This window comes from Eptatretus burgeri, chromosome 1 (assembly GCF_056783735.1).
Source record: "Eptatretus burgeri isolate ZD-2024b chromosome 1, Ebu_testis_v1, whole genome shotgun sequence".
Taxonomy (NCBI): domain Eukaryota; kingdom Metazoa; phylum Chordata; class Myxini; order Myxiniformes; family Myxinidae; genus Eptatretus; species Eptatretus burgeri.
Window position 1 is genome coordinate 65,033,283 of NC_140961.1, and position 14,689 is coordinate 65,047,971.

The window sequence follows — 14,689 nt, forward strand, 5'->3', positions numbered from 1 at the left end:
ACCCGGCACTGAGAGCAGCGTCACCCCACGGTAGTTGTTGCAGTCCTGGTGATCACCCTTCCCTTTCCAGAGAGGGACAAAAAGGCCCCTCTACCAGTCAGTTTTGGATGATGCCTGTGTTCCAGGTGGAGCACAGTACTGTACGTAACAACACGAGTGCAACATTCCCACCAGCCTTGAGAAGTTCAGCATGCATGCCACAGATCCCAGGAATTTTACCCCATTCCAACTGGTTCACCACAGCCTATGTTTCCACAAACGAAGGTGGAACACAATTAATTGGAGGATCAGCAATAGGGATAGTAACACCCCTGACTTCCAACTCAACAGCTGATGGGTCAGTCTGGTACAGCCACTCAAAGTAACAGTCCCAGCGGGCCTTCACTTCAGACTCCTCTGTCAAGAGCCCACCACCTTCCGCTCTAACTGCAGTACACTGAGGGATGGGCTTGGAGGAACGCAATGCGTAAATTCCCCTGTAAGCAGGATGAGAATCACTTCACCACAGGTGATGCTCTACACCCTCACAGATTCCTCGCACATAGGCCTCCTTGTCCTCGCTCAGTGCACGTTCAGTTTTATGCCTCAACTACCTGAAGAGCTCAGCTCTGCCATTAAGCCTGGCCCTGCGACCCTGGTCAATAGTATCCAGTGTACCTTGAGAGACAAAATTCCTCTTCTCCCTAAGGTGAGTTCCAAGATATCCACCGTCAACATTAAGGACGGTGGTCTTGAAGGCACTCCACAACTCTTCAGGATTTAAGGGTTAGTGACGGATCCTTAGTCTCATCATCTCATCATACGCTCGTTGACCGGTGTTACCTCAATTATCATTGGAGTCAGCTTATTGGATAGAGCTTCAGCGACTCCTTTGGCAGGGTAACTATCCGAGCGACCAGACCAATAGTCGGGTGTTACCACCTGCCATAATCTCGCCACTATCCGGTCTCCAAACCTCAGAGAGTGCTGCAATACTGATGTCCAAACTTGTGAGCTCAGATGATAACAGAGACAGGTGATCATTCTCTCTGAGGGATAGGACATTCCAGGCATCTTGATTGATAAATATATTGATAAATATTGATAACTCAAGGCAGCTTGATAAATAGAATGTCCATCTTTCGGATGGACATTAAACTGGGTGCCACGTCTGCTGGCATGAGTTCCATCCGGCAGTTATGGTTTACATGTTATCTGTAGCAAGTCACAGATGTAATCTGGCCTGACCTGACAAATATGAGCAGGCATGATAATTCACCCACTTCTTCTGATACTTACCTACTTTAACATAAAAGTAAAAGCCCACCCTCACCTCGAAGCCCTGTCAAATGGGTTCAAATCCTGACTCAGCTATAAACTGTCATCGCAGTGTTTCACAGGTAGGGTGATTCATCAATGTGTGTGTGCCTCCCTCAGGTGGATGTTAAATGGGACGTCCCGTCTGATGGCTTGAGCCGGTGGACAATAAACATCCAACCGTGACCTTCGCGAAGAGTAGGTGATCTACCGCATGCACCACAATCAAATTCCAAATTCCTACCCTCACCACAGTTGAACGTCTGTCTTGGCCAGGTATACATGCCAAAGAGTGTAGTTGTCCGACTCTGCGAAATGCTCCTTTGGTATCCACTCGAACAGACTGCACGCTGACTGTGCGTCCACACATTGGTTCGTCAAAGACTTAGGCCAAGCTTCCCCCAGCCAACTGCACAAAAATGTGTGAATAATTGTGGCCATTAAAGCAGAAGAACATAAATAAAAACCTAAGCTGGAGTTGGCCATCCAAACTGAGTCAAACATTCCCATGCACACCCAGAGTACAACCAGCACTTTTCAACATACCGTCAGACCCCGCTATTCGCGCATTACCTATTTACGGACCCCGCTATTCGCGCATTACCTATTTACGGACCCCGCATATTCGCCATTTATAAAACGTGACCTGCTTTGATATTTGCGGCCCTGTGCTTTGCGTATTCATAGTTTTTTCCCCCATTTTCCCGAGCGTATTCGCGTTGTTGTTTTTTTTTTTGACACGTTTTTTGCGTTTTCTCGGGCGTATTCACATTTTTTAGTGTTTTTGTGGGCGTTTTCACAGGTATTTTCCTTTTTTTCAGGCATATTCGCGGTTTTTTGCGGACGTATTCATGTTTTTCATCGTTTTTCATGATATTTTTGATTTCCCCCCCATGAATCACTAACCACCGGGAACATATCCCCCTTTTGCATTGAAATAATGCTCCGCTTTTTGCGGATTCATTATTCGCGATATTTTCCAGGAACGTATCGCCTGCAAATCGCGGTGTCTGACAGTATTTCGTTCAGCGGTTTAGGAGTGCATAAAATAAAGAGCAAGTATGTAAATTGGTCGAGTAGTTTTCAATTATATGAGATTTTTATACAGAGATACAATTGTAATACTGTGTACACCACTGGGATTTGTAATGCACTCTCCCACAAGTCGGGGTACGACATCAAAATGACCACTCCTACTACTACTATTATGACGAGGACAAGGTTGCTTATGTGGGCAAACAGAAACAATCTTTCACATATACCTGCAATGCCAGAATCTTCGTCCAATTTTTTTGCTTGTGAAAAACTTACTTGTATTGTGCTTTTGGCTCAATTGTCAATATATATAGATATAAAAAATTTTTGGCTCAATAAAAATTTTGGCTCAATATATAAAAAAATGTATTGTGCTCAAAACTAACTATTGTGCTCTTTATTTTTGGCCACCCAGTAAAGAAAGAGAGTCGATCACGAGATCTGCCGGTTAACATTATTTTGCCATCCGCAAAACTTGCGACTTATAAAACTAGAAAGACAAAAAGTGAAAGCGCAATGTATCGCAGCACAGCTTTGCTGGCTTGAGAACTTTATTACGTTCATGAATCTCTTCAGAGTTTAAGGTGGCACAATATTCCAGCACCATCGAGAGTTTTAAAGAAATGTGGACAGTAAATAATGCACTTTGTAGTATTTCCACACAAGGCTCTTTACTTTTACTTGTCTGATTGTTATCATTTATATCTATAATTCCAGCAATGTGTGTGTGTGTGTGTGTGTGTGTGTGTGTGTGTGTGTGTGTGTGTGTGTGTGTGTGTGTGTGTGTGTGTGTGTGTGTGTGTGTGTGTGAGTGTGTGTGTGTGTCCGCTGTTTCTCGACAACCACTGGTCCGATCCAATTGAAACTTGCCAGGTATATTGCTGGGGGCCTGAGTATGTGCCTTTTCAAGGTTTGATATTAATCGGAGAAGTGGTTCCCAAGTTATGGCCATTTATTTACCAAACCAATGACAGGACACGGTGCTATGACGTCACAATTATTCTTCTTCATTTGATATGACGTCACAATTGATGCTGGGGACCTGAGTATGTGCCTTTTTAATGTTTGATATCATTCTTCTTCATCCGTTTCAGCTGTTTCCCAAGTGTTTCCCAAGTTATGGCCATTTATTTACCAAACCAATAACAGGACACGGTGCTATGACGTCACAATTGACGTCACAATTCTTCTTCTTCGTTTGATATTCGTTGTTACTTCAATGCAAGCGATAATTCGTGGAATGCATGTGAACATTCTGTACGGGCACGCACTACTCCAGATAGTGATGATTTACTGTATTCTAATAATTTCTCGATTTCTTATGCGCATTTATAGATAAACACAATGCCCCAACCCAGTCATCGTTTAAGAGAGCGAAGGAACGGCCTGTGTGGTTGTTGTTTCTGGCATGCGGTTTGAAAGTTTTTTTGTTTTTTTTTTGCACGTACGGCCACACAGCACATACTGCCACGCAAGTACAGGCACACACTAATGTTTGTAAAGTAAAAGAAATTGTGTGTTAGTCTCCCTCCATCCTTTTATCTGTCTTGGTAGTGCTTTCTCTTTAAAATGCTCTACCTTGTCAACTGCAGTTCTAACCATGGACTTGCAGAGATGAGGAAAGTGAGTGACATTAAACAGAATTGGCGCAATTCCAACAAAAGCGCTACTCGGATTTAAACTACGACTACTACTAAAACTACTACTACTCCCGTGGACTTGTGTCTGTGGACTTGCTTTGGCCCACCTGGCAGTGGGGTGGATCGGCTGGCTATTTGATCTTTGTGCCTGTGGAGTCGAGGAGATCCAAGTGTGGGAGTCGAGGAGCATGTTTGCGTGTGCGTGACTTGAGGGTAGGGGAGAGAAGTCGAGTGTGGAGGGAGAGGGGTGGGCAGGGGAGATAGGGGGAGCGAGTTGAGAAAGAGTGATGTATGTGTGTGTGTGTGGGAGCACACAGGATTATGAAAGCAGGCTCGGGTAGTCCAACAGGTCAGCCAGGGCAGTGCTGCTGATTGAATACCTGAGCATCCATAACTGATCCCTAACTGAACGTCCCTAAGATGGTGCCTGCTCTGCCACTAGCAATGGTTCAGAAGCGAGGTCAGGCTCGGTTGTTTGAATGTGGGATCAATTGGTGGGTGGGGGGGGGGAGAGGAGTCGAAGTGTTGGAGATGATGCAGAAAAGAAGGTTGGATGTGTTGTGTGTGCAGGAGACCAAATGCAAAGGAAACGGCTAAGAGGTTCGCAGAAGGATACAAACTGTTGCATGCCAGTGAGGATGGAAGGAGTAATTGCATGGAGATACTAGTATCGGAAGAGATCAGCAAACAGGTGGTCAGAGTGGAAAGATGTGAGGGGCGGATAGTTATAGCATGGTGGGTGGTACAGAGGCAAATGGTTTGTGTTATGTTGGTATATGGGCCGCAAACACGAAGGAATGTGGTGGAGAAGCAGGGATTCAGGTACAAACTGGAGAAGATGACGGGAATGGTTGAGCTGGACGTAATGCTGTGCGTTGCAAGGGATTTTAATGCACATGTGGGAGAAGCTGAATGTATGCATGAAAGAGGGTTCAATTCTGGACGATTGGAGGACAGGGTTAATTGTGCCGATATGAAAGGGGAAAGATGTACAAGATCCAGCGAAGAACCAATATGGAAGGGGCATTATGGTCCTGAGTCATGTCATGAAGGTGCTGGAGAGGACTCCAGATGGAAGGATAAGATGGAGATTAGACAAGAGCAGCAAGGGTTTCAAAAGGGAAGGGGGTGACGGTTGGGATGTTCGCTGTGAGACCACTGGTGGAAAATAGGTTGGAGGTGCAAGGTAGAGGTGCAATCAAAACCATGGCTTTGGGAGTTGTGGACCTGGAGAAAGCCGATGATATTCTTTATATATCTTTACATCTTCTTCATATATATATATATATATATATATATATATATATATATATATATATATATATATATATATATATATATATATGTATATACACATATATAAATATAATCTGCACCAGTCTGTCTGTCCATCCGTTCAGGGGGAGGGGGGCTTCAAAATCATATCGCCGCCATTTTGTTTTATCCACAGAGCCTCTTTTGTAAGGCTTGCAATTTCTTACACTCTCACGGCTTTATCTTAACTCCAATTCGATATCTGATTCCATTTTTTTGAGGTCGCGAAGAGGTTGTAAGTTTCAGATGCAAAAAAAAACAGGAAGAAAATTTGCATTTTTGATAAAAATGCATTTTAAGTGAAATGAAGGCCTGTAGTTTAATATAAAATCCATTCAAACTCCCCCACAGCTATATCTTCACTGAAATACACCATCTGATTTCATTTTTTGTAGTCGTTAAGATGATTCAAGTTTCAGTTTCAGCAAAAGGTGAGAAAATCGGACGAATATTGGCATTGTTACACAACAATGCATTCTCATAGCTGTTTTGAATGTATGTGGTCCGATGCGATGTGGGGAGGGTTAGGGGAGGGAAGAGGAGAAAATGGGAGGAGAGGAGGGAGGGGTTAGGAGAAGAGCGAGGGTATGGGGAGTAGCAAGAGAAGAGAGGGAGGGGATTAGATGAGCGAGGGTAGGTAAGGGGAGTTGTAGGAGTGAGAGAGGGAGAGGAGGGGGGGAGAGTGGGCAGAGAAGGGAGTGTATATATCCATATATGTATATATATATATATATATATATATATATATATATATATATATATATATATATATATATATATATATATAGCCAGAGGCAAGAATAATAAGCAAGTAATGCAAAAACTCCACCCACCCAAAGGGTGAGTACTCTGCGAGTTTTAACATAATTTGCATGTTGGCCATCACTGAATTAGTTCACCAATCAAAACCATGAAGCCTATAGCTTTAAAGGTCAAAGGGTCAAAGTTCAAGATCACATAAAATCATCAATTTCCATTATATTGACTTGAGATTTGAACATAATTTGAATGTTTGGTCACTGAATTGGTTCACCAATCAAAAACTGGAAGCCTTTTGGTTTTCAGGTTTTAAGGTGAAAGGGTCAAATGTCAAGGTTGCATAAAACAATGAATTTTCATCTGATTGACTTGAAATTTGAACAGGGTTTGCATATTTAGGTCACTGAAGCCTATTGTTTGAGGTCAAAAGGTCAACATCATATAAAATAGTCAATTTTTATCCTATTGACTTGAGATTTGAATATTTTGTAACTGAATTAGTTCAGCCAAAATTAAAATGATCAATTTCACCATTTTGACATGTCAATGGTTTCCTTGACAACAAATTGACCCCATTATAATTAAATGGGACTTTTGTGAATTTATTATGACCATTCCTCAATCATTTTTCAAGATATCAAATTATTTTTATGGATGTATGTGCACTACATGTGAGTAAACCTCAGGCAAAATTAGTCAAAGGTCAAGGCCATTCAAGACATGCAAAACACCTATTAAGCCAAAATTAGAAAATGTATCAACCAAATTTGTTAAGTGTAGCAATCAAGCACGTAAAACACTTCCAGGTCAAATTTTCAAAATTCCCAAATTGCTATTTCCATGGTAACTATTGTTTACCAGCAAATACCACCCATTACTTCACTGATGAGAATACTTAAGGGAGAGGGAGAAAAAGAGTGGGGGAGAGGGAGAGAGGGGTGGGGGAGAGAGAATGTGGAGAGAGGAGGGAGGGGAGCGAGGAGGGGTGGGTGATCGAGGAGAGGTGGGGTAAGAGAAGACAGTGTGAGGTGAGAGGAAGGGAAGGCAGATGTGTGGTGGAGCATTAATTACTGCCTGGATGTGTCCAGAGACAAATACCATCCAGATGCATCTGCAGCCAAGCTGGCCAGAGACAAACACTGCTTGGACACGTCTGGAGACAAACTCCCATCTGGACATAAACACTGTCCGGACACGTCCAGAGACAAACACCGTCCAAACATAACCACGGGTTATCGGGTGTAAATCGGGTTGAAATCGGGTGTTCTTTCACAACCACTCACTCAGGGTGACTGAGCACGAACTACTCGCTCAGGGTGACGGAGCATAAACTAGTCGCTCTGAATGACGTGGTGGAAAAAAGCGGCCACAATGAATGAAAGATTTGCTCAGAAGGACGGAGCACAGTACCGCTATCGACTGTAAGGCATTTGGCAAGTGGCTCAGGCACTCATGCAAGCACTCCAATTAAATGGCTGATAAGGAATGGTTGGCCAGGCTGTCGCTGCATATCATATTGGATCCTTTTAACCTTAATGCCGGTCTTCAACGTGCACACAGCAGTGAATGAAATAAAATGAATTCATTCAAATAATGATTTTATCCACAAAAGAGTTGTAGTTTGATGCAGAACAACCCTGGAGACTTTGCAAAGTTCAATCGCCCGTGAAATAAACATTGCAGACAATCCGCCATCCTGCCTGCTTGTCTGTGCATGCGTGACGTGGTACATCGGTTCGGGGTCCGTGCAAATGTTATCCCTTCTTTTTTTAAACGTCCGTTTTTTTTTTTTTAACCAGATTTGCTTTGATTCCCTGTAGAGCACCTCATGAAACCTCCAAAAATATAGACAGATCTGGCAGACACTATGGATAGACAGTCCCTCTGGGGGACAAGGCTTGAGGTTTAGCAATGAATGCATTAAATAATTTCGTTCAATATAGCTAGTGAATATTGGCATGTTCCTAAATTTTTTGTTCACTCAATATAATTTCACTTTTTCTTGTTTATCTATTGAGAGGGAGGGAACATAGCCTTGTTGCCCATGATGTAAACATTGCAGATAATCTGCCATCTTGCCTGCTCATCTGTATACGTGTCATGTGGTACATCGATCCGGGGTCTACGCGAATGTTATAACTTTTTTCTTAAAACGTCCGTTTTTCACCAGATTTTCTTTGATTCCCAGCAGACTACCTCGTGAAACCTTGGAAAATACACACAGATCTGGCAGATGCTCTGGATAGGCAGTCCTTCTGGGGGAAAGGGCGTGATGTCTGGCAGTGAATGCATTAAATCATATAGCTCAACGAACCTGGTTAATTTTGGCACGTTCCTAAATTTTTGGTTTACTAAATATAATTCTTTACAGTAGAAAAAGGTAAGTTTAATGCTTTGGAAATTTGACATTTTTTTATGTATGGGGAAGGTGGGAACATAGCATTGCTTGCTTAAAGTAAATAGGTGTCTTGGCTTAGTTATAAGACTCGTTATTTCTTAAAATTATCAGATTTAACAACAGATTTCGACACTTATTTAGTCCAGACGATATCCGATCGTTAAAACCGAAATAATATTTTGATGATATACGTTAATTAGTCCGTAAGTGTAGATCGTGGAAAATCATCTCATATTATGCATGAAATCGCTCCAAGTTCCTAATTTGTAAACTATAGCACTTACAAAAGCGATGTATACAGCGATTCATAGTTATGATGAACAGGCATTCGATAATATGAGTGAGGAAAGTGAAAAAAAAACTTTATCGGAAAGAAATAGTTGCGGCCTGTTCCAAGTGAAGGCATGGTTGAGCAGGCTCAAAAGACATGGCGGCTTCAGACCCCATTGAGGTTACCCAGGAAACACCTTAAGACCCAGAGAGCGAGGTGGCCGAGGATCCCCTGATGAAGGATATAATTGAATAATGCCGTTAATTACCTTCAAAAGTGGTGTTTTAATTAACCCAAATATCCAATTTTCACTTCCTTGGTGTTTTTTTAGTATGCATGCAAAGTTTCAGGTTGTTAGGTTTTATGGTTTTGGAGTTATGGAGGAGACACACTGTACACGCACACATTGACATTTATTCGTGTCGATTTGGATTTTGCAAGTATTGTGCTCTGCATGACATCTTTCTTGTTTATTTATTTTTCGACCAGTTAAAAAAAATGATTGCAGAAATAACGAATGGGTTTCGCGTCACGCCGACTGCGTAACCAATGTGTGAATGAAACCATCATTCACACAATTTGTGCTGCCCTGTCGTCCTGTTGTCTGAAGTCTGTTGGTGTGATTGAAGCAATAATCATGCTCATTTCTTCGGTTTTTCTCCTTGGAAGAACTGCTTCAGGTGTTTCACCTGCTGCTTCTTCAAGAACAGATTCATAAAACTCTTTCAATGTCTCATCAGTTCTGTGCCTATCAAGAAGTGATATAATTAAGCTGTTGTGAAAACTTTGAAGCATCTAATGCAGAGGTGCCATTTGGCTGAAGAACAGTAGACATTTGTTCAGATTTTGAGAAAATGAGTACTGATAGTTTCAACCCAAAGAATGTTTGAAATTTATCTTTAAGAGCAATAATGAGGGTTTTGGTTAAATGTCTCCAATTCTATGGTATGGCCTTAAGAGTGCTTATGCAAACTGTCCAACGTGTTTGGAAAAGAGGAATTTTAATCCACTTGTATTAAAGTTAATTAGTGTGGTTTCAAACTTTTTTTATGGTTTCAAACTCTTTGATTGTTTCAAACAGTACCTGGCGCTTGGCAGAAAATGTAATCGACTGGATTAACTCCACAGCAAAATCTATTGCATCGTCCCACCACGACTGCATCACATGCCCAGCTGAGAGGCAAAGCAACCGCCAAGGGGACTGACCCTCTTGCACTTCATTCTCTTGGGACAGGAGGAACACAAGTTTTTAGGGCAGGAATTTTGGAACGTTTTTGGTCATTGTGGTGGCGATTGCTCACTTACTTTTCGTGAAAGACACCGTGGGATCTTTAACATTTACCAAACTAATGGTGCCAGATGGGACTCCCGTTAACGTCCATCTGAAGGAGGGCACTCACATTGATGAATCACCCAGCCTTTGAAGCATCAGGATGACAGATTATAGCTGGATCGGGATTCAAACTCAGGCTAGACAGCTTGGAGGCAAATGGGCACATCTCTCGGCCATCCTGCCAGTCCACGACATCGTACATTGGTACAGAATGTAGGGCAACACCACAGAGGAAAGTCTTCAAGCAATGAGCCAAACAGTGCACTATCAATCAATCAACACCGCTGACAAATCCTCCTGTAGATGTTCTCTTTGTATGTTCCTTTTGTTTTGAAGGATGAACAGTCAAAAAGCAAGCAAGGCATATATATATATATATATATATATATATATATATATATATATATATATATATATATATATATATATATATATATATATATATATTAAGCAAAGTAACCTCTCAATTGTTTAAAGCTACTTCGAGTTTATAAACACATCATTTCATGTTCTATAGACATACAAACAACACACAAAATTAGGCTTCTGTTAACCATGGATGCTAAACCTATTGGCCAGCCCAAGCCTAATCGGCTTCGACCCTTCCAAAAGGTGGGCAAGCAGAGCTTTCTCTACTCGTTATTTAAGCAGCCAGCAGTCGGCTCTGTCTAGGCAGTTTGATGGTCGTGTTTATATCATTAATTGGCCAAGTTCTACTACTCTTAAATCCATGTAATGAAGGACTCAAAATGGATTAGTGGACATGTAAATTTATGCTTGGACTGTATATGGTAAACGGCTCAATGTGGCAAGGGAAATCAAGGAAAATATGTTGTCCGGTAAGGGTGTACCTTGGACAAAATGATGTAATGGAACGGTATTTACCCAAAGTTGAAGAAAACCATGATTGTACTTTGAAATGTCTTTTTGTGCCTTTACTAATGATAATCTTGAGATATTGTCTTGTGAGATCTGCACTGAACGTATGAGCGTGATTGGACGATGTACCAAACAGACTCACTCATGGCGCGCTGCATGTAGGTGAGCCACTTTATCGAAAAGCAAAATTATAAAACTGCTCCGTCAACACCATCTGATGGAGGGCACCTTGAAAAACAAGTGAATCATACATGTGTAACTCTGTCTGAGAATATTCAAAGAATAGTGTACATGCAAACAACTTCCATGCGAGAGGAGGACTGGCCTCTCTGACTTCTCATGGGGGAGAGGGATGCAGTGGATGTTCAGTCCCCTACCCATCCTTGATTTATATTATTTTCTGCATATTTTCTGCACAGGTATCACCATTGGCTGGTGGGTTGGTGGGGATGGGGAGAGGGGTGTGAATGCCCCCCAAGCAGGAATTTGTAATTTGTTCAGGGTGTTGGCGATAGGTTGCCTCCTCTTCCCGAAGGACACCGTGGGGTCGTCAATGTCCACCAACTAATGCCGGCAGATAGGACGCCCGGTTTAACGTCCGCAGCATCCGATCGAACGGCACACACATTTACGCTTAGCCCGGTTTATATGTCTCCGCTGGAAGACCCCCTGCGACCTCTCGCACTCCTCTCCTGCTCTCACCCTGCAGCCAATAGCAGAGTGGTGCGCACTTACCGTCGTACCCCCACCCCACACATCCAGTGACTTTAATGTGTGGACGCACAGTCAGCGTGCAGTCTGTTCGAGTGGATACCAAAGGAGCATTTCGCAGAGTCGGACAACTACACTCTTTGGTACGATTCGCTATCGGTGTGGGGAATGCTGTTATTGCATGTTTACCTTCATGCCTCTCCTCCGGAGAATAAATCAGCAGCTATGTTTTGGTCACTGAAGTATAACTTGTGTGGGAGTTCGAGTGACAATTCCACTATTGCGCAGATCACTGGTTTTTACCAGGTGTGTGTCCTTCGATATATCGTTTGAGGGTCCGAGAGCTCTTGAGCAACGTGTACGCACTTGATGTGCAACAGGTCAATCTGTCCACAATAATGGTGTGCGACTCGCACAGTCAGGATATATATATATATATATATATATATATATATATATATATATATATATATATATATATATATATATATATATATATATATATATATATATGTACTGTGAAACAATAGGCTTGAGATGAGCATGAAGGGCATGTTAAATGTATTTCATATTACTGGTTCATGGTAGAGTCGTTTCTGGTGTGACATTCGAAAAGTAAAATAATCATGGTCACAATAATAATAATAATAATAATAATAATAATAATGGTGATTATTAATTTGACAGGTTAAAATTGTTCTTAAGATAAAGAAAGATATAACTTTTTCCAATATCAACCTTTGATTTTCTACGAACAACTGGCAAATTTTTCTTGCCAACCTTGGAGGAATTATTCTGCAGAGAGATGTTTAACGTCTGCGGGACGTTCCATTCTCGGAACGAGATGCACAATTCGAAGAAACACTGTTTTTTTTTTTACATTTCAATATTTCAATAGTTATACTTAGTAAGAAAAATATCTCGAAACGGTATCTCAATATTTATATATCGAGAAATTTAAGTAGAAATGATCAGTAAGAAAAATACATCGGTCTCAAAACGGTGGCATTGACATCGAGACAACAGCCGAGGTTGCGGGTCTGCGAGAACAACTGGGTCAGGAGGATTGAGGGAGTGAAGAGGGTGGACAGAAGGATGACGGATGAACTGAGAGAAGAGATTGGTGTGCGGATGAGTTTGACGCGGAGCTTGGTGAAATGCCGGCTGAGATGGCTGAAAAAAAGATCCAAATCCATTGGGACCACACTCTGTGCAGAGCGTCGGTGCTGTCAAAGCTGTCTCCTGGGCTATTGGACACAATACTGGATGGGTCGCCACTCTGACGCAGGATACTCGAATGGCTCAATCATCCCAGCAAGTTGGTACTCATTCTGCCGACCTCGGAAGGATGACAGGCTGAGTCAAATCAAGAGAAAGGGCTGATATTAAGGAGGGAATAAATGTAGAGGATTCTGTATGGGTAGAGATGAGAGATTGTAAAAACAGTCACATACTGGTTGGATGCTTTTATAGGGCTCTGGGTGTGACAGAAGAGGATGACGGAGGAGTACATGAAGAATTCAAAGGGGCATGTGGTGAGGGAAGAGTATTGATTATGGGGGATTTTAACTTACCAGGGGTAGATTGGGTTCAGGAACAGGGGAAGGGCAGAGCAGATGAGGATTTCCTAGTTTTAGTCCAGGATTGCTTTTTAACCCAGTTTGTAGATAAGCCCACGAGGGGGAATGCAGTGTTAGACCTCCTTTTAAATAATGATTCTAATATGGTGGAGGGGGTGGAGTATTTAGGAGCAAGTGACCATAACATTGTGTGTGCAAAGATTCTGTTGAGGGTTAGAGTTCAGGATAGTAGGGTATGGCTATTGATTTGAGGAAGGCAAACCTTGAGGGTATGAGAAGAGAGTTGGGTGATGTTGGTTGGGAGAAGCTAACAATAGGACAATCAGCATCAGAGGAATGGGAAACCTTCAAGGAACAAATGTGTGGAGTGTAGAGTAAGTACATTCCAATGAGGTGTAAAACTAGCAGAAAGAGGCCAGGATGGTTGGGTAGTGAGATAAGGAATGCTATGAAGGAGAAGCAGAAAGCATTTATGAGGAATAAAATAACAGGACTGGAGTTAGATTTATATCACTATCGGAGTAAAGAGGTAAGTTAAGAAAATAACTCGGCAAGCCAAAAGAGAGGATGAGAAGGACATGGCTAAGAATATTAAACATACTCGCAAGGCTTTCTTTAAGTATATCAGGGGAAAATAACAGGTTAGTACTAGTGTGGACCCATTGAGGAATATCACCGGGAGAGTGGTTAGTGAGGAAAGTGAGATGGCAGGCTTATTAAACAGGTATTTTGCTTCAACATTTACACAAGAACAGTCAGGAGAATTGCCAATAGCTGAGAGTATTTGTGAAGGAGGTGAGGAAGGGCTTTTATAGAAGATCCAGGTTCGAGTGGAGGAGGTGAAGGAACAGCTCGGAAATCTAAGAGTAGATAAGGCTCCGGGACCAGATAATGTGTACTCAAGAGTATTTACGGATGAGGAACCATTTAAACAAATATTTTTTTGATATGTTAAGGTACCACATCGGATGTTGTGAGTCAAAGTGAGGGCTTGTGGAGTGGCTGGTCATGTAGCTAATTATATTGGAAACTGGCTCAGTGATAGGAAGAAAAGAGTAGCTGTGAGTGGGAGGATGTAAGTGGCAGGGTACCTTCGGGATCAGTACTCGGACCATTACTATTCATTATTTACATCAACGATTTCGAGAGTGGGGTGAAAAGTAAACTTCCCAAATTTGATAACACAACCTTGTGGATAAAGTGGATAGTAGATACATATAAATATAAATAAAGATATATATATATACATATAAAGGTGTTGGGGATGGGTAGTTTGGTATTTTGAGCATTGATGGGTGATTGTGTGCATCCGTGCAGTGTTGTCTGTGGGGGTCTCATCAAGGGGTGCTGTGTGGTTGTTGTTGTGTTTCTCACCCAAGAACCACATTCGTCCACTCCTCCCCCCCACTACCTGGAAATAAAAAAATACACCAAAAACACACGTACAAAAAAAACATGTTGCATTTTTCTTTT

General features: G+C 41.9%; 1 protein-coding gene across 2 annotated transcripts in view; it reads left to right on the plus strand.

Moving 5' to 3' along the window:
- Window positions 1-11,504: 11,504 nt before the first annotated feature.
- The window catches only part of NOTUM (notum, palmitoleoyl-protein carboxylesterase), a 50,977-nt gene continuing 47,792 nt past the window's right edge, over window positions 11,505-14,689 (plus strand). The window contains exon 1 of one of the 2 annotated variants that reach the window (XM_085886324.1): window positions 11,505-11,779. The gene's annotated coding sequence lies outside the window, so the exon portion shown is untranslated. The remainder of the gene's footprint in view (window positions 11,780-14,689) is intronic. The other variant, XM_085886314.1, reaches the window with a different exon arrangement.